The sequence below is a fragment of the Diadema antillarum genome, unplaced genomic scaffold (genome assembly GCF_040938485.1).
Source record: "Diadema antillarum isolate AM-2024a unplaced genomic scaffold, OU_Dant_1.0 scf00000111, whole genome shotgun sequence".
In the NCBI taxonomy this organism is placed as follows: domain Eukaryota; kingdom Metazoa; phylum Echinodermata; class Echinoidea; order Diadematoida; family Diadematidae; genus Diadema; species Diadema antillarum.
The window spans coordinates 444,690-472,586 of NW_027271000.1; the positions used below are offsets into that span (position 1 = coordinate 444,690).

At 39.4% G+C, this 27,897-nt stretch overlaps 1 pseudogene; it reads right to left on the reverse strand.

Annotated features, from left to right (window-relative positions):
• The window catches only part of LOC139719527 (uncharacterized), a 329,065-nt pseudogene that overhangs the window by 42,940 nt on the left and 258,228 nt on the right, over positions 1 to 27,897 (reverse strand).

Here is a 27,897-nt window from a genome sequence, read left to right on the forward strand (position 1 = left end):
GTGATGTTGTACAATGCTTCTAAGAGATTTTTAAGACACTGATTAACCCTTTGAGGACAAGCTGATTTTGCTACAACAAGCATTTCCCATAGCCACCTGCCCTAGTATACTTGGGACTCGTCTTCAACGGGTTAACAATCAGGTGGTTCAATTCCAGGACTGCCAAACTTTACTGGCTGAGCTGAATGATGTTCAAATGCCTTTCAAAAACAACATACAACAACAATACCAACAACACTCAAGCATAGAACAATCTTTTAAAAACTATGATATCACTATCAAGAAATCAATGACCATATATCACCACACCAAAAAAAAAAAAAAAAATAGAATAGAATAAATATTTTGATCCTGTTCTTCACAAAAGTTTAGTGTTGTTGTTGTTCTTGTTTTTTTTTCAGAGCATGAAGTCTCTTTTCAAGCCCATTTTTTCATTGCTTTATGTTAACAGAGAACCAAATACTCGGGTGGCATGTTGGAACCATGCCATTCAGATTGTTCAAGCTGGAGACACTATTTCGCAGAGCCTTTAAACAAGGACAAAAGTCACTTTAATAAGATTGGGAGTATCGTTTCCTCCCCATACACAATCTAAAAGCAATCATTAGTCTACTTTTCAGACTTTATCTCATCGTTTAACAAAGGAGAATGACACGTGTTCCTCCTTGCTTCAAGTTAATAATAACATTCACCACATGTACTCTTTTGAAGTTTGCCAACTCTGTTCTCAACAAGATTCAACCAATCTGATACAATACAGTGTATCATCTCTGCCTCACTTTCCACTATTTCAAAATTACGAAGAAAAAATTCCTCTGTGGGTGTGTGTGTATTAATGACGAAGCATATTCAAGAGAATGTGCATAATTCTGAACAATAAACCCAACCATTAAACCTTGAATTGATAGAAAATGCTACTGGCACTAATTTCTCATTCTTTCTTCAGATATCATACAGTCACTAAAGCTGATGGTGCCACAGCAGCATCTCTGTTTTACAAAACAATTTCTCTTTTCAAGTACATCATTTGAAAAAAAAAAAATGATCTATAATGCACAAATGTGTGCATTTGTGGTCATCCTATTCAATGAATTTTTTATTTGAAAAAAAAAACACACAATAAAACTGTAAATGTCAGATGGAGGCCTTAAATGAGAAACGTGTGTCAGCAGAAATGCATGCAAACAAATACAACTGTGTCACCTAGAAACAAAACATGAGAGACATCTAAAATGACTTCCCATTGTAGTCCTTGTCAATAATGTTCAATGTTACTGAAAGGAAAAGAAAAGTAGTTATTGAAATGAAGCTCTTCCTTCTGGAATTTTATGGCAGGAAATCTTGGTCCGTGGTTTCTTTTTTACCAACATCCTATAGCTAACTGCTTCCCGACTGTGAAAATGCTCGATAATTTCCTGTGTTTGGTTGTCGAACGTGAGAATTCATGATGGAAGCATCGGCCAGCACAGGCAGTTTTCAAGACGGCGGCAGTCGCTGGTGAAAGGTTGTCCAGCCGTCTTGGAAGAAGACGTGACGAATCATCACAAGAACACGGAAAGAAAAACAATTTGTGCAGAGGCGTGAGGATTCACTTGACTCGTGGTCACAATGACCTCGCTTCACTCACACACGCCAACAATGATGACGTAAAATCTCAAATTTCAACACAGACTCGTTCCCGAAAATTTCAATCCTATTCTATCCTCCGCAGCAGTGAATATTACACTCTCCTGTCTTCTTTCTTTTCTTTTCTTTTCTTTTTTTTTGCATCTAAGCTTTTCTCCCACCGGCCAAAGACATAGAATCAAGGTGAGAAGCAAGACCAGTGGTTGTAAATCCTTTGATGACCAAATAAGACGGTGCAGACATATGAGAAATATCTGATTCCATGCACCCGAGCCTTGCGTAGACATTGTGACGTCAGCAGCGCAGAAGCCTTTATCATTTCTATCCCAACTGCAAAGATAACCGTTACAGGATGAAAGCGCGAATGAAAACACAAAAACAAAAAGACAATATCACATGCCCAAGGGGAGGGAAAGAGAGAGAGAGAAAAAAAGAATGAGGGAAGCACATCGGGAGGGGGGGGGGGGGGGGGGGGGGAACAAACACATGTATGTTTACTGAAGACAGGATGACTCTAATCCCTACATCAAATCTTGAGCCCAGAGTGTCTCGGGAGACGCGGAATTCAATTCTGTACGACGACACGAGACATTGCCTGGAAATGTGCATCAGCTTACAGTCGCAAGCTTTGCACAATAACACCCAACTACTCAATGACATCACTGAAGTAACATTTTTTTTCTCCATGTTGTTCAGCTTCAAGAAATTGCCTTCTTTGATCAAACGAGTCAATTGCTATCTTTATCAAACAATCAATTGCACAGTAACTGAATGGGAAAGGTTTTATCAAAATTAAACCTAAAGTAGGAAGGAATTGTGAACTTTCACATATTTTGCTTCATTTGTTTTTGAACAGTGATAATGGTTAATACAACATTTATGCAAATTAGCTGCCTGGATATTAATATTATCCTTCAACAATTATACTGGTTTACATGTACATATTTGTGCTTCTAGTCGTAAATTTAACAACTTTAGGAGTCTCCATATGCAGGTTATAGAAGATCTTAAGCACAGGTCAATGGCAGACATAATTGATGAAGTGATGTCATCACTTTGCAAATGATGTCATAACCTCCTCAATTTGCATATGCGACTGCTACTAATATCACTGGTGGAAGAAAATTAGGAAGGAACTACACTATCTATGAAAGTCAATGTAAAGAAAAGGCATTGAGTTTCTCTTTAACTCTTTCTGTCCCAGGGACTTTGGACAATGTGTAACGACACTATGGGGTTTACTATGCCAACTGGCACTCACTGCATATGAGGGGTTTAAGTTGGCATGTTTTCTCACCTGGGTCTGCCCGTGGTAAGCCGAGTCCATGAGTACTGTGGGGGGAGTGCGGTGATGGGCGTCGGCCAACTTGGGCGTGTCCCCGCCGCGGTTCTCCGTATCCGCCTTGGACTGCTTCGCCTGCGAAGCAGTGGTGATCGTAGGCGAGGGCGTGATGGCCACCACTGTCGGGGTCTGTAGACTTGTCCGCCGAATATTGTTGCTGGCAAAAACTGTTTTGAGAGACAAAACAAGCACACATCACGTAAAAAAAATCATATTTTTCACCAAGAGTCTTCTGTAAAAATGAAAGTGTGAAAATTAAAACAAGGCATTACAGCTCTGTAATCTGATCTCGATGAAATGCAACATTTATAATAGGCCTAAATGAAGGCTTTACTTTGAAAAAGAGAATGTGCATCCCATGTAACAAGAAATTTCCATTACGCACTGTCAAGATGCTACAGCATTCAAACACCCCTGGCATGCTTGCAATATAATACCAGAAATCCCACAGGAGTGCTGAAGATTTAATACAAAAAACAAATCCTACCCTTCTTCTTCTCGACTTTGATGGAGAAATATCTCCCCAGGTCATAAGACCAGATGCTCACGTCACAGAAGACAACGACGGCGTGGAACAAAAACTTGTTTTTCTTGTCGCACAAAAACCCAACATTCATATGTGTGCGATTACATTTTCCAGCGATTAGATTTCTCTGCTTGAATGTTCAAGAATATACAAACAGAAGGAATGATTAAGCACTCTACCCACAAACTGATAATTACTCAGACGTCATGAAGATAGCCTGAAATCACTGAAAAGAAAGAAAATGAATGGGGGGGGGGGGGGGGGGGCACAATGCTCCACAACCCTGATAAGAGCGAGTTTGTCCAGGGCATACATAGATCTGGATTCGTAACCTTTCCATGAACCACTGGGAAGATCGAGTCCAAATAAACAAGAGAAGCTTGAGGTTCAAAAAGAATAAGATGGTAAAAACTAGGAGACTGAAATGGTTGCAGTTGCACTAGTACAGTGTTGATTATTTGCCATAATTCCAGTCATGCACAAGGCCTAGATTTAAAGGATTGGTTCCTTGGGTCTACAACTAACCCTAACCCTCCCCCTCCCTTTCCCCCCCGCCTCCCCATGTATCCCCCTCCCCATGTCCCTTCCCTGTCCCCCAAGCGCCCCACACAGAGGGAGCTAGGACAAAGAACTTACAGAGAACTCAGCTAAATACAAACCAGATCAATGTTCTGTGCCAGGCACTCAACCTCAAGGGGATATTCAATGTACGAACAATCACGAACAATTCGGTAAGAAAATGGATTTTCAAAACAAAAAAAAAAAGAATAAAAACTATAATATTACAGACCACCAACATTGAATAAAAACTTGAATCGCATGACGTGCAGTGGCAACATCAAGTTTCACATTCCACTAGAGGTCATGCTGCAAGCTCAAACATTTCTTCCTTGGCTCTAGACGACAATAGTGGAAGATGCCAGGGCATTCAAAGGAAATGTTGGCAATGCCTCCAATGTGTATAAAACACACACACAAACATACATACATGCAGACAGACAGACAGACAGACACACACACACACACACACACACACACACACACACATACACACACACGAGAGATACTTATGGATCAAAAAGGTACTTGAAAATTGACTTACTAATGTTTACTTTTGTATGTGTGTTTAAAATGACCCAAATGTTTCTGTTTTGCGGGGGTTTTGCTATTTTGTTTTCTTCGTAATTCCTCCCCACACCCCCTCCCCACCAACACCCCCATCCCCCCCCCCCCCCCCCCCCTTCACCATATTCTGGGAATTCGATGAGCGTGAGCAGCTAGCTGGGGGCATACACACACGATGATGACGAGATATATATCGTTTTGGCCGTCTGAGGAATCATAGCTTTCCAGGCAGGAAGTGTTAAGGCTGGGGAAAGCACAGGACTGGGATGATGACACAAGATCCTGGTTGACATTGAAATTGAGAACAGTCTGGAAGAGGAATTTAAAGGGAAGGAACAGCAGGAAGAAAGACTTTTAATAGTGAAGTAAGGCACTGAGAACCTCTACAGATGATCAAAAATAAAAAAAAAAGAAATAATATTGATGCACAGAACAAACTCAAAGAATCCCAACCCCTACAAAATATATAGGCCTATATGTATTTAAAGGCAGAGTTGTATTTCATAGTTCATAAATGGGAAAGTACACATATCATAGCATGCTGGCTAAAAACTATAAACCATGTTTTCTCATTTTAAAACCTTACTTTCTTCATTTTGTATGAAGACAAATACAGTAATAAAGTCATAATGATAGCAACTTTGTAAAAGTAACAGTTTAATAAAGAAAAAGAAAAGAACTATTAAAAATATGACAGAAAATTTGATGTAGGACATGAAAGATATAACTCATTTGGAAGGTGGTTAAATCATTTGATACAGTGTATACACCAAAATATATCTTTATAGTATAAATGACAAATATCTCTTTGGCAAAGTTGTGTTTGCATGCTTTGCAAGCACTAAATGGCTAACACTGTAACAGGGGACGGTACTGGAATCTTCTGAGAGAGTTCAACATCTTTTGTCCCTAATACAAATGAGAATTATTTCATCTCTGATGAAGCATGGGTGAAACATGGAGCAATATGACTCTTCAGTAATACCATGAAGGTGCATATCACTACTACTTTTACACATTGTCCTTTTTTTTGGTCCTATTTATATCCCTTTGAGCATTAAAGGAACTAAACACACCAGTTGGTTTTTTAAAAGACCTGACCTGGACATACTCGAGAATTTCCATAATGAAATATGTAGGCTATTATACAGCTTCATCACTGATCGCAATGCAAGTATACAAACATCTGAGAAATCTCAACTGGAGTTGACCCATTACCGATGAGCGTACGCTTCGATGCGCACATTCGCTGACTGGTGCTATTTGTAGTTTTCGAATGTAACCCCTTGGACAGCGAGTGAATCGGTACACCAATGAATCCCCACATTACCGGCTCTTTAACCCATTGAGGACGAGTCCCGAGTATACTCGGGCAGGGGTCTATGGGAAATGCGTGTTGTAGCAAAATCAGCCCATCCTCAACGGGTTAAAAATGAACAAACTAAGCTTCTGATCAAGCAACTGTGAGCCGAAGACCCTTGTCAAAGAAGGCCATGCTCTACAACACCCAACATAAGGCCTATCGACAGTCTCCCCCTTTCTGACTCGATTATTGCGCTTGCCCAGATGCTGTTCTCGCATTCCAGAAAGATATTCCTTCTTCCTGTATCGCATGAACTATCAGTTTGTCCACACGCGCCATCCCCAGGCCAACCGTTTTCCGTTCCCTTCCAAATCAACAGACGCATCTTCTTTTCTCCCTCCCCTGACTCTCAGGCTCAGTTTAACCAAAGCCGTCTGGATTAGCTTTCCATGTAAACCTTGAACAAGATGCCAGTCTAGGAAATCATAAGTACACCCCATGACCCCTGTCTCAAAATTAAGAATAAGAAGAAATAAGAGAATGAGGAAAAATGCTGAAAAAAAAAGAAGAAGAAGACAATGAGGTAGAATAAGGAGAAGATGAAGAGGAATTGAATGGGAAGAAGGGAAATGCCAGCTCTGATCGTCTTCCTACAACAATTGAAGAGTTTGTTTGCAAAAACCGATAAGTCCATTTTTGAAGATTTTGAAGTACGGTCTCTGTCATAAAGTACAAAATAATACCTTTTAAATGATATATTGGTCACTACGTATAAAGGCATATTTTTGAAGTTATGGTCGAGAAAAACAAAAATTTTCTTATTATTCTCTTTATTTTTCTTGACCTTTAATCGCAAATATCTCCATTTGGCAAATATGGACTTATCGGTTTTTGCAAACAAACTCTTCAATTGCTGTTTGAAACTGAGAGGAATTAGTGAAAGTCATTAAAAAAAAGAGACCCTCAGTTGTACTGCCTCATTCCAGAATCATGTGATTGTCATGAGTTCATAGCTGTGGAAGAGATTTAGGGATGAAAGGCTTTGCAGATTATACCACAGAATTTAGCTCACCTCATATATTCCCCCACGTGTAGATTTATGTAAATGGTACAGCATTATTGTTCAGAACGTGACAAGTGTAAGTCTTCTAAAAAAGATCTTTTTTGTATACCTACTTATATCCATATCAAATTGTTATAAGCTTTAAGTGTAGAAAAAAATACCAACAAGAATAAAAGATACATTGTATTATCATTATTATTATTATTATTATCATTATTATTATTATTATTATTATTATTATTATTATCATTATTATTATTATTATTATTGTTATTATTATTATCATTATTATCATTATTATTATTGTTGTTATTATTATCATTATTGTTATTATCTATATTATCATTATTATAATTGTTATTATTATCATTATTATTATTATTGTTATTATTATTATTGTTATTATCTATATTATTATTATTATTATTATTATTATTATTATTATTATTACCAGGCCTCGAATTAACCGACGGCCACCGACGGCCATGGCCGTCGGTGCCCCTCTCGTTGGCCGCAATGCCTTTTGTTTTTTTATCAAAGTTACGGCCAAAAAAAATGTGCCCTTTTTCTTGGGGCCGTGGTGCCCTTTTAGAATGAAAGTTATTATTTATGACGTATGATATGCCCTTTCTCAAAGTCTCTTTAAAGCTTGAACAACTTTCCTGATCTCAAATATCATACCTTCAGTTCACTCGCGTCCCGATGTATCTGATTCAAACTCAAAGTATCTTTCCGAGATACGAACGCCCGACCGGCTTTTACCGTCCCAACTGCCTCCGCAGCGCAGCGGCCGCGAGTATGTAACTCTTGTGTAAGAGTTCTGTGGTATGTACTAGCTAGGCAGCGCATATTCAGATAGAGTAGTAAAGAGTGAACTCCAAGTTCACCAAGAAAAAAGAAAAATCCCACGATGCCAAGGTGTGCCAGACTGGGGAATGGGGAGGGGTGGAGAGAGAGAGACCAATCAACAGAAGAAACCGCGCGTACTGGCGCATTCTTGGAGGTCATGAACTGTCTGTCACAGACTAATCATAGCAATCTACACGCGCACGCAAATTCCTTTGCCTTGTGGTTTTGCCAGCCAGCTGTCGGAATGTGCTTTGAAGTTTCATGGCAGCCTGGCTGGCCTGAAAGGGTGTCGAGTTTCAATCAATACCTACTGTTGTTTTATTCCTGTTTTAAAAAATGTTGTTTCACCTGATAGAAATGCGGAGATCGGGAATGTGTTACAGCTGTAGGGAAGTGTATTATTATAAATTTATTATTATTACTATTCTTATCATCACCACGACTCCATGAAAACTATTTGATTACCACATAGAATCACAAAGCAATGGCCTATATTCTACCAAGATTCCCCTTAATTTATCCTCCATGTGCTCTTAACATGGTCAACCACATCCCAATGGGCAGTGGGTGTTAATCACTAATATAGAGGTGAATCTATTGGAGTGTAACACATCCAGAAATCGATTCTTAAAGGCCAGCAGGGTTGACGATAAACCCACACATCTCTTCCTCTCTCTAGAGAAAAGAAGAAAGAGAAAGAGGAATCACAAAATCAAGTTGCTTGAAAGGTCAGCCAGCCAAAATGTTTACGTTTCTAACCGTGCATCACAAAAACCTACAAAAAAAAAAAGTCACAATGTTGACGAATCCAGTAGGCCTGAAAACAAGTTGTTTTGGTCAACAAGGTCGATTTTTGGTTATGGGTAATTGCTCAAAGAGTAATCCTACTGTCTGAACCTGCTGATCTGAAGCATGAAGCCATACGCAAGTGAGGCTGTTCGTAGACTTGTGTTTTTACATTAGTCCATCTGACACTGTGTTTCTCCGTTTCCTCTTAATAAGCACGGGAAGATCTGTATGTGAAAATCCTCAAAAAGATTTCTGTTTTGGCATTCATCACGCGTAGAAAGTGTGCAACCTTTCAAGTTGATCTGATAATTACTTCGCAGCATTTTCTGAGAGGTTTTTTTAATGTACAGTGTATCTCTCTCAATCTTTCTTTGAACTATCTATTTCTCTCCTTGATGGTGTGTTTCAGAAAGATTTGGGTCCGTGCATTTCACAGCAAAACATCTCAATGTCAAGGTGTTGGCTCTCCTCAGACTCACTTCCTTCTGTAAGGAACATCAAGTTTTAATTTACTATGCTTTACAGCTTATCAATATATTTCTTTCAAAACCTTTACTGAACTCGAAAGTTTTGTTTGCTGGCTTTGTGATTCAAGGCAACAAATGATTTGAAGGTTTATCAAGAAGAAAAGAGAGAAGAGACCTTTTTATTGAGGGGGGGGGGGGGGGACACCAACCAAAAATTCCACTGAATAATGATAAACAAAAAACTACAAAAGGTCACTAATGGTAATGTTGCAGTCAAAGACGATAAATATTTGGCGGATGAGAGACGACTTTAGCAATGATATATATAAACTTGATAAGAAAAATTTGCTTTATGATGATGCGAATCACAAGCTAGAATTCTCCTGACCTTGCGTGTGGTAGTGATATTTGCATGGGGAATGATGACTTCATGGACTCATGCTTATATTGGTCTACCAAAGTAGAGAGAGGAGGCGTGATCAACTGGGTCAGCTGCGACGGGAGTGACACCCTGTAAACTTGCCCCCACAGCTGCTAGGCACTATCGCAACGACAACGCAAACTGACGAAAAGTCACACGATCGGGGACGGACAGGAAATAATTGAATGTACCTGCCACGAAACAAGGTGACTTAGATACCTCAAGCTACTATAAAGTTAACTATACTTTGCATAAAGGAAGGACAATTTGCAAGGGAAGCTTCCAAACTTATTTGTGTCAAGTATTTCCATCCATATCAATGAAATTCTCACCATACTTTATCTAAAAATGGCACATTTTGGTGTAACAATTGCAACTGTTCGGTACTCTTACAGTTTTAGATCCACATACCCTGGCTAAGTGTTATGTAACAAGGAAGTTATTCTGTGGGTTCATCCTCAACCCATAGCTCACTTTAGTTTCTCTGTTTGCTGTGAGACATATCTTGTTCGTTGAGAGTTGGAAGGCAAGAAGGTGCTAACTCCTTCACTTAATTAATTGACAAGCAAGAACAACATCTTGATTCAAACCTGCTACAGTCTGCATAAAGCTACAATATGACTTCCAATTAAACATTCTTCTTGATTCAATTCCTCAGACTATACGAGAGTAATTTTCTACTATTGATTTATCAAACTCATCTGGCTATAAAGTTAGCAGTTTATAAATGAAGTTCTTTTTTTTATCAGGCTTGACCAAATAGAATTAATTAGCATTTCTAAAATTTACACCTTGACAGTCAAGCAAATGAAGAAAAAATTTCATATGGCTCACTTCTGCAACACACAGGTGTATGACTAGGGTGTATACCCAAATACAGTGTATATTCACTCAACACAAACACACACAAATGCACACACATACACAAACACAAACACACTTGCTCAAACACATACACAAACACATACAAATGTACACACATACACATATACATACACATACACACACATACACATACACACACACACACCAACAAAAACACACACAATTAATACTATTTGAGCTGAAACTTACTTTGAGGTGCCTTGCATTCATTTTCGGGGACGGAGCCACGGCGGACGGGGAGGGGATCCGTCGTCATCAGCTTCCCGCGAACTATCACATCCCCTACAGAGCGAAAGAGACAGAGAGGAAAAAAAGAAAGCCAAATTAATACTGAAATGTGGTGCATTCATTATCGCCCGAATCTAATCAGTCATTGTTCATGTCAGCATTACAAAAGACACGACAATACGAAGCGCAATTCAAATCATTGCACTCAACTTTCCCTGGGGTACACTTCTCAGTTCAAAAAGATATATTGAGCGCCAAAGTGATGATATCACAGTCTTTTGTTATAAACTGGTTTGGAACCAGGTGTGCGTGTAAGCGCTCGGGACAGGTGAGGTTGCATAGAACTAGTTTCCATGGTGATGAATGGCTTATGACATCACAATGTGGTACTCTATTGGTCAAACAGGATCTCTCCCCCATCAGAAGAAATGTGCCATCACAGAGAGCAAGTTAAGATATCATTGCGAGTTCGTTGGAAAGACAAACAAACAAACAAACAAACAAACAAACAAACAAACAAACAAACAAACAAACACATATCAGAAAAGAGCAGTCGGGCAGAGATAACATTTGAAGTAACCAACACTGTTCAATCTGCCATAATCTAATGACATAATATCATTCTTCAACAAACAAACAAACACACAAACAAACAAACACATATAAGGAAACAGCAGTTGGGTAGAGATAACATTTGAAGTAGTCAACACTGCTCAATCTGTCGTAATGTAATGGCATAATATCATTCTTCAAAGAAACTCACAGTTGCGAATGAGAACTGATAATACTTGACAATAATCTTCATCCCTTCTTTTCCCCAAAAAACGTATTCTGCGGAGACATTTGGGTTGTCATGGCAAGCATGAGTTTCGCCTCTGCAGTCAGTGCCTGGATGATGATGCGTCAGTTTCATGCTGAAAGCTCTGTACATGCTGTATGCACCTCACATGAATGTCTCTCATATATTTTAAAGGCTAAACATAGTTCTCAGAAGGGCGTCAAAATTCATCTTCTACCAATTGGAATTTGCTGGCAATATATCGAAAGGGTCTACAAAGAAACGTATCTGGCTGGCGCGATTTGCCGGGATAATCACTTGTTTTGGAGTATTTTCAGATCAAATGTGTAAAATGATAAAAGTCGGTGTGCCCAAATTTTAGGTAGAATGTTAGGTGATGATTGATCGTGACCGAGTGATCTTATTTCCAAACAAGCTGCTTCTGATTCACTCTAGCCTGGTATATTGGTGGATACTGCTGAGGTCCAATTTGTTGATTATCCATAATCTATCATTAAAAAATTACTTAGCAACCATAGTTACATTCTATGCTCTGAGGCTGCACATGTAGTACTTCCGGCGAACCCTTTTAGGCTAATTAATTTCTATGCATTTTCCTTGTTACCAAACTGAAATTGTGCTATCACAACATTGTTTCATACACAATTTCTTGGCATGGGCATCCATTCTAGAGCATAGGGCTGAATTTACAGATTCTGCAGGCATATGGAAATGATGTCTTTGCCTTTAAAAAGGGGGGAGGAGAGGGTGGGGGGTAAACTGAGTGGGAAAGGGGGTCAAAGACAACAGGAAGCTAGATTAATGCAAGAAGAGGAAACAATAGATTTGAACAGGTACGCCATGTACCACCCTGTCTATGAAACCTCACTAACAGCTTCCTGTATAGCATTTGCTAAGGTGACTTACCTGGGGGCTCATTAATGTACACGACAAGAAATGAGAAGACTTATTTTTATATCGGGATTGGGGAGGGGGGGGGGAGCTTACAGCTTCATAAATGAAAATCAGTCTCACACGATTGAAGATACTGTTTATCACCGTGGTGGTTTTAATTTGAAATTGTTCAACTTTGATGCTGGAAGAAGAGTACATGATAAGCTTGTTCTTTACTTTCTTTTTCTTGTCACAGCTCAAAACCTGAATATTAAAAGGAGGCTATTCTTTTGCTGTTTAACTACAATACAACACTGCGGTGGATTGATTTTAAACTTGCTGAACTCTGCTGATGACGAAATAAAGATGTTCAAATGCATGAAGGAAAGCTGATTCTGACACGGGTATGGACAATTATGCTCTGACCCATAACACATTAAGCAAATATTTCTGTGCTATTAAATTATTAAGTGGACAATTGATTCTAACATTACCATCTATGCGACATATACACGAGGGGGGGGGGTTGGGCAGGGAGGGGTGAAAGAAAGGAAGGGGGAGGGGCCGGGAGTGCATGAGAGGGGAGGGGAGGGGTGGGGTGGGGTGGGGTGGGAAAGGGGAGAATTGGAAAAGAGTGAGGGGGGGGAATTGGAAAAGAGTGAGGGGGAGGGGAGGGTGGAGAGAATTGGAAAAGAGTGAGGGGGAGGGGAGGGGTGGGGAGTGGTATGAAGTGAAAGTGGTAGGGAGGGGGAAGGGAGAGGGGGTGTGGAAAGTGGTAAGGGAGAGTGGTTCAAAGGGGAGAGGTACACTGTTGTATAGGGGCTGAAAACATGAGGGGGAGGGGTACGAAATGATAGAGAGAAGAGGGGCACTGAAGGGAAAGGGTAAGGAGAGGAGAAGGCTGAGGGAGAGGGGTAGATGATGGAGAAAGTGACCAAAACTTCCTCTCATTTCACAAATGACCTCTGAAGAAATTAACACTGTCTCTCTCTCACATACAAATCTTCAGGTTCTCACACTCTACCTATCAGTGATCGACGATATCTAGCTACAACTTACCCCTTTCTTCTGGGAGTCATGATCCCTACCCTCTCCCCCTCACAAACTTTCTCCTGCCCCTGTCACTTCCAATTTGGAATTCCTCGCTCCACAGACCTGGGAACAACCCTTCAAATCTCCTCCACGTTTCCTCCCTACTCGGCTCTGCAGTACACAGGCCTACTGCTGACAAACGCTAACCCCACCAATACTGCGTCACACCGGTTGGTTTATTCATTTTCTGGGGATGGCTGGCATTGACATCAGAAGGTCAAACCAAATTGGGTCAGACCAAGAACTTCGCTGAGGTGAACGGGCCAGTGCCATCTAATTTCCAAAGGACCCCTAAAATCTGTAATACACTGGAACGGAACTTGATGGGAGTATGATGCTGAATAGAGGCATACATCAATCATCTTAACACAATCAGATGGTTTGTCTTTCATCAAGTTCACAGGTGGGAGTTTGCTTAAACGTTGTACAGTGCCCTTAAACGGTGTCAAATAATGTTACATCAATAGACGGCAACACACCTTCTAGTACAAACCACGCTCTATAGTGCGTGCTCCTGTCCCCCCCCCCCCCCCTGCCAAAAAAACTCAAAAATATAATGAATACAGGGCGTATGCAGTGTGTTATCCTTGTTATCCTTTATACATATGGTATGTACAGTGTGAATTATATTCATTTTAATCTACAAATGGTATCAAACTTTATTCTCAGTAAATGTACAGCATGTATGATTGAAGCAATGAATTAATCCTCCAACTTGAAAATCTGAATCATACACAAGCACAGATGAAAATAAAAATCATACAAGCAATTGGAGCATAATACACAAACATTTTAAAATGTACAAGTGTACATACAATTTGCAGATGGGAAAACATATAATTAGCATACCCATTAATCAATTGTATCCCGTGCCCTTGTCATTAGAGGGGAAAGAGAGTATTTTACTTTACTGTTTAGAGTGGAGAAAAAAATACTGCTGCAAAATCATCATAACCAGCCAAGATAACACACACCCAGAAATGTTACAAACAACCTTATGCATCTAACCTGGCAACTTCCCTCAAATATTCCACTGAAAAAGCTGTTATTTTCGCAAGGGTTTAATTTTTGTGAATTTTGCAAATCACGGTTGGGCCACGAATTTGACAACACACGAAAACACACGAAAATGTTGCAAACGGACAGGCATTACTAAGTAGTGCACATATGAGAGTCTTAGAGGAAGTCAAAATTGCGAAGAAAACATCTTGCGAAAATGCCTGTAACCTCATTATTCGTGAAAACATTCTATCTGTATGTGAAAACAACAGCTTTTACAGTTTTTCTCTCATTGCCCCTTCCTCTTATCTTTTGATTTCTGTGCAACCTTCTTCAGCAAATGTGTAATGAGCATAACTTATGCCTATTTTGCTCTCAAAATGCACAATGTCCTCAATGCCCCACCCCATTGACCAGGGTTCTCCTCACATCCCTTCCCCACATTACCCCTCCCTTGGTCCTCCTTCCTTCATCCCCATCCCCATCCCCCTCCCCTTCCTCCTTTCCCTTCTCTACCTGGGGTTGACCCTGACTAAGTTAAAGTAAATTTCCTCTCCTATCTCCTACAGTCATTAGCAAGTGTCACACGCTGAAGCAAAGCCGATACCCAGGGGTACTGCGCAGAAGGTCACCTCTAAAGTAGGTCAGACGTGAAGTCCAGAGGCAGAACATCATAAGGCAAAAGGGGGCAGACCTGTACCCCCTCCCCCTCTTCATCCCCCCCTTCCTTCCCCTTGACCATCAGCCTCCTTTGAGGTAGGATTAAAAAAACAACAACAAACAAATGTGAGATCTAGGGCAGTTCATCTGCAGATGACCACTCTCATCGCCCCACCGTCTTATCAGACACAATGGACGACTTCCTGCCGAGGGTTCGTCTTGGGATTAAACTTGACAAGCAAGTCGTCTCGAGTGACTGAGTTCCTAACAACTTGCGACTCTCACTCGACTGTCATCTCCCGCCATGCGATCAATCTTGACTTGATATCAAGGAATCGATGCAATCATTCTCAGTGTCGTTGATATCATGCGCATTTCACAGTCATACACACTGACATGAAATATACTGGAGGTATATTATATACCCCCAGTATATCTATATACCTCCAGTATATTTCATGTTATACTTCCAGTATATGTTATATGCCTCCAGTATATTTCATGTTATATACTTCCATCATATATTATATACCATCAGTATATTTCATTTCATATACTTCCAGCAGATATTATATACCTCCAGTATATTTCATGTTATATACTTCCAGTGTATATTATATACCTCCAGTATATTTCATGTTATATACTTCCAGTATATATTATATACCATCAGTATATTTCTTGTTATATACTTCCAGTATATATTATATACCATCAGTATATTTCATGTTATATACTTCCAGTATATTTTATATACTGCCAGTGTATTTCATCAGGCCTATAATAGGCCTCATATGAACATGCTCAGTAACTTCAGTTCAACTTTGTGTGGTGGTCCTTGTTTCAAATATCACTACAAAATCAAATATAACAGAAATTAACTTAAATTCTACAAGATGGATTCTAGTTGACTATGAAAATCCAAGTATGTCATTCTTTCCTATTCAATCATACCTGAAACTTCAATTTATATATTACTTTATCAATACTTTTTCTTTTTGTTCCTCATCATTCAATAACGATTACAGTTTTTGCATCATCATTAACACTTATCATTAGCATAATCACTATTGTAATCATATTCATCATTATCTCACTCAACCAATTCATTAATCTAACAGCTTCAATTGATTGTTTTTCAATTAATTTATGAGCTTTACTCTGCAATAAAACTCAGTAGTCCATAAAAAGATGAAGGTGATTCGCACAGATATCAAATTTTATGAATTTATACATGATGATGGGGTCAAGTGGTGTTGCACATTACAAAAAAAAGCCACAATTTTAAAGATATTGTTGGTATCGTACGAGGGCAGGTTGCCTTTGGTACTGAGAGCAATTGAACTTCGGAAGGACTCACCAAGCATCCGAACGTAGAGAGCTGTCTTGTCTGCGCGGTCAAACGATATCCCTCCTCTCCTCTGAAAGAAGCAAAAGTTGAGAGAAAGTAGGCCGGGTTAGCTCAATGAAATTGAAAGAACAATAAAATGAACAAATATATAAAGTGAGGGTGTTTCGAGGGGGGTGGAGGGTGGGGGAGGTTTGCAAAGGCTTTCTTCATTAAGTAGTATCTCAAGGAACATATGAGAAATTAAAACAAAAGACATTTCACAAAATACAAACGGAAGTTGCTAGGCAACTGTGCCAAAAGATACACCGAAACAACAAAGTCACACACCAGACACACCGAAACACCCATATATAAAAGTCACACAGCAGAGTGTGATTTCTCAGATTTTTCTCAGAGTTTGGCATCATGATTTGTTTTTCCTCCTGCTGGGTACACCTTTCCTCTCAACATTTCTCCACCTTGATATATCTGTTTACATCCAGACACACACAAATGGACTTTCTGCCCTCAAGAGTTTAATAATGCTCACACCCAAAAGCGACTCTTGACGGAAAAAAAAAGAGATGATCTTCTCATCTTGTTTCCCTTCAATAACGAAATTGACATCTTGAAGTCACTGGCAAAGTTCTTCATATCCTTCTCTGTTTGATAAGGTGTTATTTCTTTGTTTACTGTTTGTTTGTTTGTTTGAGTACTGCATGACAGCACAAATTGGCTCACATAAGGCACACGATACTTGCCCAGCATTAAAAAGCACAAATCCTGCAAAGTTTGGCCACAGATACCTTATGGTATCCCGGTTTCCAAGCACAGGACTGTGACTAATTTTGTATATAAATCACAAACTTTTCCCCTTTTCCAAGTGGTAAGCCAAAATGAATTCACATGATCATTATAAACAACCTCATCCCTGTTCTTAACCCCCCCCCCCAAAAAAAAAAAAAAGAAAAAGAAAAAAAGAAGAACACAGTAATGTGCAATACAGGAGCACATACACACATTTCAGGCATCATAAACTGCATAGAAACAGCATGATTGTATGTTGACATATATGGCAATAGACTACCCTTTGTAGTAATTAACAGAATGACAATAGCAAATAAGGTTTGGAACTACATTTATGCTAGAACACTTCTTTTTAAAGAAAAGAAGTGTGATAAATATACAGACCTAAAACACTGAAAACATAACATCAGGGGCAAGTCAATAAATCAAAATGAAAAAGCAAACCTTCCAGAACTTTTATAATGCAATTAAATAAATGATGATACTTTGCTGGTGACAAAATATTCTGTGCAAAATTTCATCAGCCTATATAGCCACTGGTTTTCAGTAGTAACGGAAAAGATCTATCATTCAGTATCAGATAAGGCTCAGCAAATTCTGACAAGCAAATTTATCAGATTGATCTACATTAAGTTATAAAATCAATTTCAAAGATGCCTCATGGAAAACAGATGCCTCACAGGGAAATAAAACGGAAAACAGCAATTTCTGACGACAACAAAAAATCCCCACCCACACGTTTGCTGACTTGAAAGGCAAAACGAATAATACGTTGGCATATTGACAATTTAGCACTTTGTGCTGTATCGACCCACAATTATTGTGACGACACCAGAGTAGAAATGAATTTGTCAACATTCCGATCCTTGCTGATTATCTGATTTAAGTTCCACCTGACAACACTCCTTACTGCACTATTTTGTTTATTATGCAAAGAACAACAGGTTTTTTTTTCACAATATCTTCTCCAAACTATATCCAGAATACAAACGGAGGTCATCTCAAATTAAAGTTTCGAGGAAAATACAACAATGTTCAGAAGTATAAGTCAGCCCTTCGGACTAGAAGGGGGGGGGGATGGATCAGAGCTGCTTTCCTCAGCAAATCAGTGTTTTCTGACGTCACAACATGGGATCCGCTTCCTTGATGAAATCCTCGCTACCGTGACGACGCATCATCCATCCTCTCCGGTAAACTAGACAGATGGCGATGATGGTACTCTCTGATAATCGAGGGGGAAGGTAGGTCAATGCCACAAACAAAAAGCAAAAAGACCACCCCCACAAAAAAACAAAACAACAACAAACAAACAAGAGCAGACATCCGCCAGTCAATGAATTTCTATCATATTTTGCTTTTTTTGTGCGTGTGTGTAGACAATAAATCCTGCCATAAGGTTCACCACAAATCCTTGGTTGGTTGCCTTCCACGATGACGTTGTAATAGCGTAACGTCAACAGCTTCTAATCAACAGCCATAGTCCCATTCTCCTCACGCTTGGCAGCTTTTCTGCTAATTCATCAAGTCTATTGTAGAAAATACATTTCTGTGGTTTGTTTCTCTGATGTTTCTAATGAATTTGACTATTGATCATTAGTGTCTCACATTGTAGACTAAAACATTCTTTCTCATGAGCCTCTTGTTGTTTGTATAGAATTGTTTCTTTCTGTAGCAAAAAAAAAAAAATCAAAAGCCTCCTACCTACTAAGTTTATGAAAAATTATTAAATTGGCAACACATTTTGGTGGTGTTCATGTAGAATCATTTGCTTTTGCTGCAGAAAATCCTAGAACCTCTTTAATCGCTTCATTTACTGTGTATTCTTAAAATGGCAACAGATTCTGAATGAACCAATTTCAAAATGACAAGTTAAACTTTCTGCAGAAAATTTCCCTCCATGGCTTAATGGTTAAGTGTGAGATAAACATAGTGTCTTCTCATGTTTCATTAACTTCACATCATTGGTCAACATGTTTGGTGGTTATCAACCACAAAAAGGAAGTATATTATGCACTGTCATGCTTCCGGAAGAACAAAGAAAAATTATAATGATTACATGATCATGAATACATGCATCTTTTTTTCTTTTCTTTTTTGTGGCTGTTATGAAGTACACTTGAATTTTTGGCTCATAATCAAGTAATAAGTAAATAAAATGAAAGCAGATGAATTTCTAAGCAAATGTGCTCTTATCAATCTAAAAAACAGTCATTTTCAAACATAAACAAAAACACTTACAAACAAACACACATAACTCTGCTCGATTTTGTACATGTGTAACAGTCACTAAAAACCATGCTATCAAACAACACACGAAAAGTTGACCAGTGACTCATTTTCCATAGGAAAACCAAAGCTGATAAAAATTCAAGCGAGTCAATATTATCACTCATGTTGAGAATAAAAACCAACTAATCTCACTGTAGTGTAGCACTGCATGTGTTGATAAAGAATGAATAGAGTACTTTAGCTATCATTAGAGGGACTTGATCGGCAGATATATTAGTGCTTTGATTGAATTGACTATTATTCCCTGCCCACTGCAGTACACAGAAAAACTATGACCAATGCTGGTCTGCTGGAATGGAATGGCCCATCAGCAAATGCATGCAATGAAGTATCTTGCGGAATGAATCCTACACAAAGACTAAAGGAGGTTGGCCAAAAGAAATCTGCAAACGCTCTATAGTCTTCTCCACTTGCAAAATCCTGTAGTTTTCGCATTTTTCGATGCATTACAGGAATCCCGAATAGATTCAAATTGCCAACATTCACAATACAGTCAGTCCGCAGCGTGTGCGATAATGAGGCACGAACGACAATTTTATTCAGAATCACGTTTACGCAGTTTGTGTCCTTGAGACTGACGAGATTTCGCGATACTTTGCGAGAGTTTTTGCAGAGGTCGCAATAACAACTTTCATAGCTTTCACAGTGCATTGTTTGACCCAGGATGGTTGGGTAAGTTATAGAGCTGATTATGCTCATTAATTTGATACCTAATTTCCCTATTTTTGATGTCAATATAGTAGTCCATTTTAGCATCAAAGTAAACGATTATTTTGCCAATGTTCAAGAAGCTTTTAGATCGTAGTTTGATGTTTTGCTAGTTCCTGACTGGTATTGAAAATAGATCTCCGTAATTTCTTCGATTTCACAATCGTGAAACTTGAGCGAGTATGATCAATTAAAAAACGAAGAGGGGCACCATTTTTAAGGTTGTGAATTTTCCTGTTGAAAACAAGGCAAATTATGTTTTCTTACTGGAAGTGGGGTAGTGAATGAACACGCGTGGAATGTGTTGTTGATACCCAGACAATGGTCGTGGACAATGGCCAGGATTGGAATGTTTCATGAGGAATTCCACTATCGCAGCTAGTCTTTGTTCATTCTGAAATGTGGTGTGTGCAAGCACATGGAAACATGTGCTTACTTCTTTCATGTGCATGCATTTCACCCTGTGTCAAGAATTCAGACTAGCAGTGCTCGGGGCAATCCACATGAATAATTGATTAAGCATTCATGTGCCTTGCAGCAGAGCTCGGGACAGGTGGCAGCCAGGTCCATTGTTCAGGGTCATAAGTGCACACTCACATACACATCATTGGTTCCTGTGTAAAGTTCAAGTTTTGTACAGAGAGTGAAAATTCGATCACAATTTGGAACCTAACATTTAAAACTCACAGCATTGAGTCAGCAGCCAATGGATACTACGCAATGCGACACGCCGCGTCTTGCGACAGATTTCGACCAATCACAGACCCGGAATTCCGGTGCGAATGCGAGGATAATCTTTTTAAACTCGACGCTAGACATGTCTCTGAATTTTGCTAGTTCCTGACCCGTATTGAAATGAAGATGGGAAAACGTGCCCTTATTGTGATACTATATACCTTAGCGGACATAGTCTTCACCATATTTTAGAGGGGCATGAAAAATTTCAGGTTAATTTTTTGGCGTCAAACGTGAAGGAATATTTTTTGAATACAATACCGAACTTCGAGAGGGATTTTGATATTCTTTATTCTTCTTTTCCGTTTATTTTGATCATGAGCATATTTGCTTATGTTTTCTCTTTCAGTCGATACTAAAAGTGTCGAAAACTGACTAGAAATACTCGTTCTACACGGATTTATTCATGACCATGTATCTGCTCATTACGTATGCAAGCACCGCTCAGCCGTGCATACGACTTGAATAAATACGTGCGTTTTCGCTCACGCTGCGGACTGACTGAATATAATAGTCTCCTTAACCTCTTGATACAGTCCCTTTAAAAGGGGGACATGTAATCAGAAGTTTTAAGTAAGGAGGTAGGCAGATTAATAAAAACAAAATCTTTGACAATAAGATAAAGGAGACGATGTAAGGATGGGAGAAGAAATGTTCACTTTAAATCAATGCAAAAAAGGTAGAGTTTTAAGGGGCAGATGGAGGAGAAATAGGTGCAGCCGCTGACGAATGATCAAGCTGTGTTTTTCGGCAAATAATGATTTCCTCGACACGTGATTCAATTGGAAGGACATGCAAATGACTGCACAAAGCTTCCTGCACTCTTTCTGGGGTTAAACGTTCGCCGGTTTCACATTTCTCCCCAGTCTGCTGACAGTCGTGGATTACCCTAGACGAAAATGGGGGGGGGGGGGGGGGGGGGGGAGAGGGCTGGGGGACTCAGCAACCTCACAAATAAGCGTGTGTGGTAAACTTTCCCCTCATCGAAGAGAACCCGCAGAAACCATGCCGCTCTACCCCCCCTTATACACACTGCCGGGCCGCCTGATCCCACTTCATCCTGATATCACGCTCAAACATCAAACAAAGTTGCAGACTGTCTCTCCAGATACAACCCTCTGGCTCTGCAGAATCACTCGAGAGAGAGAGTGCACGCAATCATCAACCTCGACTTAAACAGGTATTATGGCTTCATAGAGACATGAAAACAAGGTGAAAAAGAAGCCGATCATTTGCACTTTATATAATTGCTAGGTGAGAGGGAGGTGAGATTAAGAGTGAGAGAAAATGTGTTTGTCATTCGCAGTGAAAAAGGCATGAAAATGCCATGATTACAGGTAAATACATCTATAATCATATGTGATCCATCACTGTTCAGGTGTGAAAAAAAACTGCCAAAAGCTACTGTTTATCAGACTCTAGGATTATCCATTTAATTTGCCCCACTTTATTTCCCCCATACGTACCTATTCAGCAAAACTGTAGCATAAGAGTGTAATATTAACCACAAGAACACAGATCTGACTTTTGGGGAAAGTTGAGGTTTGAAGTTTATAGTGGAATTCAACATCACTGCACCAGCCAGAACAACCTAGGAACACACTTTGAAATGTACCTTTAACTTATTAAAGCAAGAAAATGGTAAGATTTGCTTTGTTCATGCAAAAAAATAAATAAATAAATAAAACATTTTTAGGATACTCTCTCTCTCTTACTTCTAATAGTAGCCCCTGAATAGAAATAAAAAAGATATTCTACCATTCACATATAAAATACATTTTCTTCTATTGTACATGAAACACAGACCCATATACCAATCAACTTGACACATACTGTAAAACAAGGAATGTTCGCATACATTTTAATTCCGCAAATTTCACGAGAGCCAAGATTTGCAAAATTAAAATGCAAGCAAAAGTTCTTGTCTACACTATATGCATCTAATGTTAGAGGCAACTCGCAAAAATTTCATGCCGCAAAAAAGGCAGTTGGCTCCAATTTGCGAAAATATCATGTTTTACAGTGTTAGTCTCAAAATACTGTTATGAATCACAATGCACTTGCATTGGATAGTGTTTACAAGATCCATCAACAGCTCCCCTTTACACTAGTAAGGTTGCTTTAATGTGAACTTTTCAAGCTATTTGGGGGGGGGGGGGGGGGGATGGCCTCAGAAAGAGACAAAAGAGAATAGAATGACAGAAAGTATCTCCTGGAGGCTGAGTTAAAGGTAAGACATCCTTGAAATGGGGGCCAATCATTACAAACACGGGGACTCTCCGTCACAGTCTGCATGACAGGGTCCATTCACACACACTGAAAAAGCATGATTCAAATCGCAATTCAAATCAAAGTGTTTTTTTTTTTTTTTGCTTTCTTTTCACTTGTACACAGACAAAAATAAAACATTATGCAATCTGAATTGCACCTGCTAGCAAAGAAAATTGTGACTCAAATTGCAGCGGTTCGAGTGAGACTAAATGGCATGTATGAATCTTGAAGTTTGATCCGATTCTGAACAGCCTGTCCAACATGCGCTTTGCATTGTGGGATATAAAAAAGGGTACAATTTCCCATTATTCATACACACTGCTTTACATCACAAATAATCTCGACTGAAACGCCACACTTTTAGTAGTGCATGGCTTGAGATTTGAAATTCATTACCATTCACAATTATCATGTCTACACATATTTAAAAAAAAAAAAAAGAATTATGAGAAGTTACTGCCACAATTGGTGGCTGTGTGAATGAGCCTATAGTATACCATGGAATAAGGGTAGCATGTTTTTCCACTTTTTTTTTGCACTTTACTTTTGTTTTGTTTCTGCTCTGGGTTTGTTTGTTTTTGTTTTACGCGTCATGTCGCCAGTATCGAGACTTGGAATGTGCGTGGCGTCACGCACGACAGCACGATTCTCCGCTTCTTCATTCACAGTTGAGGTTTAACTCCTGGGCACACTTCTTGGGGGGATCAGCATGGGCAGTGGGTTAGAGAGGCGAATTTACAGGTTGTGTTTGGGGAGATTAAAGAATTAAAGATTCCATGCGCACTTTACATGCTATCCTCCTCTGCCACTACTCTTGTGGTTGGCTGTTTGTTGGTTGGTTTGTTCCTTTGCTTGATTTTTCTTTCTGCGAACCTCGCACCAAGGATTATCAATTGAGACACATCCAAGTCTTGGGGTATGGGATTGGATAGGATTTCGGGAGTTCAGTCGACTTTTGTTGGAAACCTTTAATGCAATACGGTTGTAACAAGATACAACTCGCTAGCATGCATTTTTACCCCTTCTTTCTTTTAACAAGTTGAGGCCGAATGGATCTAATTGCACAAGCATAAAATACACACTCTTTGGGGTGCCTGGGTTTATGATCTACGAGGCAGGATGTAAAATAAGTACTGATTTAAATTCAGTGTTGGCAGTTTCCTTTGCTGAATGCTAAAAGGTAAACCACATGCTATACATCATTCCAAGGGTGACAAGACTGTCTATCTTAAAAATTAATGAGTCTTCAGTGGAGCAAGAAACCTTTCTCATTTTCATAACATTATTGCTAAACAATACCAATATTGACATCAAAAAATGAAGAAAAAAAAAACATTGTTCTGGATAGCATTCATATCTGCAATGTGTTTAAAACTCAAATCATTATTTCGGATATTCACAATTGAGTAAGGAAACTTTCAAATATACACCACTTGAGATATACGCCTGGGGGTCTTTATTCTTTTTCTCTCTTCAATCAAACGCCACCTCTATCCATAGTCTCTTCATGAATGAAAGTACAAAGGGAATGTAGTGAAAAACATTTTTAACACTGTAACATTGGGATTTGCTCATCGAGGCAGGGCCGTACAGCCTGCATGTCTGTCAGACACGGCAGGTGAGATCCGCAAAATTCGGGATGATCCTGAAGCGTTGACAGAGACACAATTAGAGGCTGTTTTTCTCTGCAGCATTTTGACAGTTTCAATTACATCGATGATATGATTATGAGTTTGAGAGGGGGAAAACACCCTCTTCTCCAAAACAATGTGTTATCAAAAATGCTCTGGAGATGACTAATCGCTTGGAGGGGTGGAGTTGAGGGGGGTGGGGGCATAGTGAGATAGGCACCATAGTGCTGATTCACGGCAAACTATGGTGAGAATATGACAGCTTGGTTGGAAATGCTGATCTGAGAGCATGCATACACAGCGTGGTAGGGATGCTTTTGTGACCACACACTTGTACATTCCACAGATTAGAAACAAAACTATTTCCTGAGAAAGGTAAAATGCCCTTTGAACACCATGAATGCCAACTGCATCTCTCCTACCCTCTCACCATAGCAACAGGGCATCCTTGGTTGCAACATCACATCATTCAAGGAGCAGTGATCGCAACTTCTATTCCCCAGCACACACCTCCACCTTACACCACCCGACGTTGGTCCTGCTGCTGCTTAACATACAAGCAAAGGTCTTTCCCTGTCATCATTGTGGGCATTGGATGTATGTGATTGAAAATGATGAAATCAGTAGCCATGGCGATGATGACAATGATGATATGCAAATCAAGAATCATTAAGTATAAAGAGAGTGATGGTGTTATGGTAATGATGACACTGGGATGATATTCATATCAATACAATATCATGAGGATGGTAAATTCTGCAATAAAAAAAGGCTAGTTACTTTGTTGAAGATGACATTGATGGTTGTGGTAAAAAAGATGATGATGATGAGGAGGAGGAGGAAGAGGAGGATATTGGTAGAGATGATACAGATGAAAACAATAAGAACATTTTAGTGATGACTGTGATCGCACTTTTTGTATGTAATGAATATGATGTTAATGTATGATGACACTAAACTTGATGAGAGTGAGATGATCTTAATGACATTGATCCCATTCATGTCAAATATGCCATCTATATCGCAACAAATTGAATATGTTTAAGGGTGCAATCAAAATCAGAAATCCTCTAAAAAGACTTTTGAATGATGTATGATAAAAATGCTTGTCTTTATCATCCATCCTTGCTAAGTACTTGGGTGGGGTAGCCTATAGATCCACAACAAGAAAGATCCATACCAGCATAAATAAGCTCCTATCTAATACAGGAAAATCTTCTTTCGAACTTGTTTCTTTTTTTCACTCAGAGAGAATGATTCCTATCTGGAAACAAAAATCCAGTAAGTGAGGAATAGCAGGAAGCCCTACAGCGTGTACAAATTACAAGGAGGAAATATTCTGTGGAAAAACAACCCCCATCAGTAAATCTCCAACAAACAAACAAACAGATAAGCAAAACAGATAATGGGTTGCAAAAGTCCTAAAAAAAACAAGTAATACAGATAAAGACCACTGCCTTGAAAAAGCTTGACGGATTAATCAAGGAATGACAGACGGCTGATGATCCCAAACTACTGACAGACTGACGGAAAACTTAGCATTTCTTGCTTCAAAGCACAAATCATGACAAAAAGTGGAAAAGACAGAGACAACCAAACCCATCAAACAGAAACCCTGAAGGCTGGTCTCAGGTCTACTAGCATTGCAATTCAATTCAATTCAATTCAATTCAATTCAATTCAATGGCAAAACCATTTCCACAGGCATACAAGGAAAAAGAAAATCAGGAGGATTTCATATAATGGAGGAAGGCTTATAACATCTTTACCTTATTGTTGTGGGTAAAACTCTGGTATCAATAGATGTTTGCCATGTAGTTCATACTATATCCTCACCACATTCTATTACACCCTCTGTAGTTGTCAGAATGAAAATCCTTTATTCAGTTATGAAGCCCTATAGATATCATTCTCTTATATGTTCTCAAGCTACGTAATCAAGGATCTATTGGACTACACATCACAACAGAGGTGATTGCAGAGGCTACTGTTCAGTGTTAAGTGCTGCTCTGTGTACGTATGTATGTACAGTTGTATGTACGTGTATGTATGTGTGTATGTATGTGTGTGCGTGTGTGTGTGTGTACGTGTGTTTGTGTGTGTGACTCATGCAGTTCAAGTGTGTGATTAATTCAAAGTACCTGCAACATTTCCAACGGCCTCATAACACTGAAGTATTACATCTCTCATGAGGGAGGAGAATTTCTAAAGAGTGAGCCAAATAAAAGTGAATCTGAGTCAAAAATCTTTTAGTTGAAAAGAAACACACATGACTTCAGTGTCTTACCTTTGTTTGGAAATTTTAAGCGTCGGAATATGCCCTTGCACACATTATGACTTTAGTGTCTTACCTTTGTTTGGAAATGAACAAGCGAAAAAAAAAAAATGAAGTCAAAGGCATAACAAAGAAGTCAAAAAAAAAAAAGCCCTCACCTAAACTGCACCCCAGTATTCAAACCTGGCACAGACTGACTTCTTTTGAAATAAAAGATTTTGACAGGGATAATAAACTGCATCATTTAGAAAACTATTACCCCTTTCAGAACTACAAGTGTTAAACACTATTGACTTCTCATCATTATACATGCACTGCGGGAGAGAAAGAGTTAACCTGCGTCAACACTCTGGGTCAGTGAGCAAGTCTTACCTCCTAGCAAGAAGTTTAGGATCCTCTCATGAGTGAACTTTTCGTACATTTTGGCGGTGTGGCCTCTCACCCGACCTCGAATGAAGCACGACTGGTACATCAGGTACGTCACGCTCGTATTCATGCTGGCAGCGTCCGGGGCCGAACGCACGGGGGAACGGCCGAGAGCGCTGGGCCTCGATTCCAGCGCTATCATAGACCAAGCTGGTGCTCACCTTGTGGGCGGCTGCCCAGTTCAACGAGATTACAATGGTAGCAGTGAAGCCAGACTCGGCTGGCTTTCGGGTTTTGAATGCTGCACCTGGTTTACAGGGAAGCTGTGTGCAATGATGCTAGTCAGAGTTAATCCGTTCCAGTGTCCACAGTGAATGAACTTTAACCTCCAGCATGCGATTGTTGCATAAGGTGGGGGGGGGGGGGGGAGGGGCACGA